Here is a 5,559-nt window from a genome sequence, read left to right as displayed (position 1 = left end):
TCAAGTACCCATGTATTTGAAGAAATAACATTTAGTTCAATATGTATAGTAAAGATAATACCTGAGGTATGCCCCGCATCCCTCTTATCTTTTAACGCATTGAGATAGGTCGGACAATTCCTTTTCCAATGACCTATCTCTCCACACTCAAAGCATGGATCTTGCGCCGCAACCTTTTGCTTCTTTTCCTTCGGTTTGATGGGCGTGATGGCTTTCCTCTTTCCCTTTCCTTGGACGTGGCCCTTGCCCTTAGCAACACTTGCTTTGGGGTTGGAGTTATGTCCCCTTTTGCCTTCATTGATTGTTAGAACGGGTAAAACCCTTTTACCCATTCCCCGCTTCGGCCGTTCTTAGCATTGCGTGAAGCTCACCAATGCTTTTGTCCCACCCGTTCATGTTATAGTTCATGACAAAGGTTTCAAACCTTTTGGTCAAAGAGTTGAGAATCAAATTCGTAGCCAACTCATTAGAGACGGGACAATTCAACCTACGAAGCTTTTCAATGTAGCTTTTCATTTTTAGGACATAAGATGAGACGCTTTGGGTTTCCTCCATACGACATGCATGAAACGCTCGAACCGTTTCGAAACGTTCCGCTCTAGCTTGTTGAAGGAACATTTCCTTCAATTGAGTTATCATGTCGTATGCCCCATGATGCTCGAAATCCTTTTGGATTTCGGGAATCATAGTCCCTAACATGAGGCAAGAGGCTTGCACCGAATCTTTGGTGTACTTGACCCAATCGTTATACGCCTCCTCATCTTCCACGTTAGGCTCATCGGGAATGGGATCGTCTAAGACATATGATATCTCTTCTTGTTTGAGAACTATTCTCAAGTTGCGATACCAATCCATAAAGTTATTATGGTTTAGACGATCCTTTTCAAGGATGGTTCTTAAGGATAGGTTACGGGTGTTATGGGTAGAGGTGTTTGCATTGTTAGCGGCCATCTACAAAATTTAACAAAGTTTTATTTTAGTATTATAAACAATTTAATTATTAATACCCTTTTATTCCAAATTTTAAAATAATAATTAAATTCTAGAATCCAACGATAAATCAAATTTCGGTTAGGTGACCTTTATCCCGTTATTTGATTTAACAAGGTAGTCAACCTTGACAATTGCAACCCTTTGCAACTTCTAGAGGTATGGGACCATTCGAAATCCTTATTTCGTGTTGGCATGTTTATCCCATCAACACCATTGGACCCCATGCTTAGGTGACCTTTATCACATGGTTTCCAATTCAAGTCGTCCTACTTGTATAAACATGTAAGATTAACATACAAGTGGTTAGGTGACCTTTATCCCACAAATATGTTAATATTACCTTAAGTATATTAGTTTGCTCTAAAATGGTTAGGTGACCTTTATCCCATTTAAAGTTTCCTAATACGTTAAGTGTCTTACAAAAGGATGGTGTTAGACTTGTTTCCTTGGTAATTATGAAAAAGGGATTTTTAAGTTTTCCAATATTCTAGTATGAAAAACATTATGCCATATCCTAACATGCATTTAGAAATATGGCGATTTTGAAAACCAATTTTCAAGGTTCTAGTTATAATAAAACCAATTTTATTATATGTGAGTAATCGCTTAGTTTTAATAAACCCATTTAATTAAACTAATTGACGCGATATTACCAAATATATATTAGAACCCGTTTTATGCTTGTTGTCGTTCCTATGTGACGGTTTGGATATCCTAATATCTATCAACCACACATTACAATAAGTAAAACAAACAACCAAGCAAACACATGCAAAATATAGTCATAACCGAGAACCGCTAAGTTTGACCATACTTGTTAGCCGAAACAAGTATAGGTCATAAGTCTCACCTAAGGGACAAAACATGACACAAGGATGGAATGTTGACTCCCACTTGATCTTGCATCCAAATGCTTCAAGTATCCTTTCCAAGTTGTTGTGTTCTTGTTGGGCTTGTAAATGGGCTCCAAACTTCCAAAAGTCTTCTTGGGCCCAAGAGTGAAATTTATGGGCCTAATGGGCTTGAATCCCATGATGGGCCGGTGAGGCCCAACAAGCCCAAAATTTGGTCCAAGGCCCAAATCCACCAATTCTTGCATCTTCAATTTTTACAAAATGTATCCTAATACATATTTTTCTAAAACAAAGAAAATGCAACTAATCTATTTATTACATACCAACTTATGAATAAATAAATTACACAAGCCTAAAATATGAATTATTACAACCATATTGAATAATAAATATAACCAACATACACATAACAACAATCAACACATCCAAGGTCTCGGTTTCGGTTATGACACATCCAAACATACCAAATGTTCTAAGCATGCAACCTAAGCAACCATTGCCCAAAAACATCAAAGGAATCGGCCCAAACCCCCCCCCCCCAAAAATTTACAATTTTCAACATGCAAATGTTAATAATGGTTTCCTAAGATCTTTCCATGCATGTCAAGATCTTACAAAACCATGGGGGTTAAATCCACCAAAATTTCGGACCCCTTTTCACCCATGAAAAACCCGAAATCTATGAACATGTAAGAAGCATAAGTCCTTGTAACCGGCTCTTGATGCCATTGTTGGGTTTTATACAAGTTTATCAAAGTCAAGTTAACCACATTTAACTAGAAAACGCAACGGAAGCTTAGATTTTAAATCTTGTTATGAACATACCATTATGTTAAAATCAAAACCCAATGAACAAGGATCAATATTACAAGAACAATATGCTCACAAAATGTAAATGTACCTTCTTCTACCTTTAGAAGAATAAGTAAGATATTGAAGATGATGGTGGATGAATGGCAAGCCTCCAAAGAAGAAGACCTCAAGATAGTGATACCCCAAGCTATTTGTGACAACACCAACTTGATTGCTAGGATTTATGAACACTTAAACAAGCTCACAAGCTCTCCCAAAAACCCTTGGTTTTGGCCGTGAACTTGAGAGAGAGTTAGAGGAGTTTTTGATTCAAAATTTTGAATAATAATCTACACACTCAAGACCCCAAAATGCATGTAATCTTATTGGGGATGTAAAAGGTTCCCATCACATGGAGACAAGGCATAAAAGGACAAAAACTTCCACCCACATGGGGTGGCCGTTTTTTTTGATATTATTATTATTATTATTTTTTTTTTTTTTTTTTGCTTTTGTTTTAACCATTAAAACATCTCCAATTTATTTTATAAAACTCATTTCATAAAATGCACATACATTTATATAATTATTTAACCAATTAAATAATTAATTTATATAAACAAATTATCCACATAATTTATTTAAATCCTCAAGTGTGTTTGTTTAGAAAACCAATTTTCTAAACAAGTAGTGTTCGGTATTCGTTTAAATGATCAAATCACTAAAAGAATACATTTGGTGTCGTCTAGCTTGTTATTGGGTATGACCCGACTTGGATCAAACACAGTTAGCCACATTAGTATAAGTATGTGTCTCGGGCATACGTAATTCCAACAACTGTGTCAATCACTACTGCTAAAGCTGAGTACATTGCTTTATCTGCTTGCTATGCACAAGTCCTTTGGATTCAAAATCAACTGTTGGACTATGGTTTGAAATACTTGTACACTCCTATTTTTATTAATAATATTGATGCGTTTTTCATAGTTAAAAACCAGTCCAATACTCAAAGACCAAGCACAATTAAATCAGACATAATTTCATTAGAGATAGTAGTGATAAAGGTTTAACATAAATGAAAAGAGTTGACACTAGTGACAACTTCGCAGATTTATTCACCACTAGATAAATCAAGATTTCACTTTTTACTAAAAGCTTTAGGCTATGATCAACTCTGATGAAGTCTGATTAACGATATGTGCTCAATGTGCTAACTGATTATCTATTAAGAGGTCTTGAGTGAGTAAGTTGTTATTCTATGAATGATTATGTGATTTATTTAACTGATGTGTGCTTTAATTGACTATGTTTCACTTAGGTATATATGATTCTTAGGTATGAATTCAGTGTTTGATCATGATATTTAGATAATTGTGTCAATATCTGCTTAAATTGTTGAATCTGAATGCTTATCTGATATCTTGCATTTTGAATGATATTAAATGATGATATCTTGTACCTTATGCTTGTTTGAGTGTGTCATTTTCTGATTATTATTGAATATGTTGCAAATTGCCTGTGTAAAAACTTTGACTTTGTGTTAAACTTATGTTCTCAAATGAACATTTTTCAAAGAAATTTTTCCAAGAAAATCATTTTTTGACAAACTGAGCAAGTTTATGGTGTAGAGAAACGATAAGATTATTCAGTTCAAGCTTTGTAGAAGCGTAAAAGGTTTTCAATGGAAATTGATCCAACCTTTTGGGAAATGATAATAGAGTGTTTATTTATACTAATCATGTGAATTTAATAGGCTAAAAGGACTATCTGTGCAGTCATTGATAAGTATGGTTGATTTCCATGATATGCAAACACTGAGGTGATATAAACATAATGAATATGCTAATCTTAATGTGGAGATACATTGTGGAAATATTCATGTTTCAAGATAAATCTCTCCGAATGATAGGCAGAAAAGTGATTAACTAGTCATACAAGAGCTTGTTGATAGTTGGTCACTCAAAATGATACATCATATAAATTTGACAAAGAACAAGTTTGTACAAATTGATTATACATCAACCAAAAGTTGATAAATGTTCAAAGGTTGTAAAGAAAACAAACATGAGGGTTTAAACAAGAACTACAGAGGTGGGACATCATTATAAGACCTTAAACACCTTGAATGAAAGGCATGTAAGTCTGAACTGCGTGGCATGTAAGTCCAACGTTCAACATCAACTGTTTGAAAGTTTAAAAATAATGTTGTTAAGAAAGTTTATATGTCCAGTCATAAAAATATTTTGACCAAATATCAGGTGGTTGAAGTCAAATTGGGGTGATCTAAGGAAAGCGAAATACGCCTTTAGAAGAGATATGGAACATCATAGTGCGATAAGTGTTATCCATTTATGTATTATGCAACTAATTGAACCTTAAGCATATCACCAAAGCAATGAAATTCGTGCTAAGTGAATACATGCTATTAACCTACCTAATATGTCATAATAATGCTGAGAATAAAGTATTGAAAGGTGACTTAATCAATATGATACCATGTTGAGATCATTTCATAAAAGAGAAAAGGATTTAAGCTTATTAAACTGAAATGTGATCTCTTAATGCATCATTTGCATTAAAACTTTGAACTTTTGTGAGAAAATAGTTTAATGAAAAGTTTAAGTAAAAAAGTGTTATTCATGTAATTTCGAGTAAGTTTTGAAGTTTTCAAACTTTTGAGTAAACATAAATGTTATAATTTGAAATTTTAACCTTTAGAGCATTCTTGATATTTATCTGTTTTGGATATTCATGTAATATCGAGTACACTTTTATGATTATGTAGTTTCGAGTAAACTTGGTTGTTTGAAAAGTGATCTCATTCAAGCACACTTGATGAACATGCGACAAATGTCTAAATATGCTTTAAATTTGTGTTTCAAGTAAACTTGGTTGTTTTAGTTGAAATCGGTGTTTACCA

Source organism: Bidens hawaiensis, unplaced genomic scaffold (genome assembly GCF_021521415.1).
Source record: "Bidens hawaiensis isolate Kalapana, Puna unplaced genomic scaffold, B.hawaiensis_p1.1 tig00025593_1, whole genome shotgun sequence".
Classification (NCBI taxonomy): domain Eukaryota; kingdom Viridiplantae; phylum Streptophyta; class Magnoliopsida; order Asterales; family Asteraceae; genus Bidens; species Bidens hawaiensis.
The sequence above is the reverse complement of the archived record's forward strand: the minus strand, read 5'-3'. Positions refer to the sequence as shown.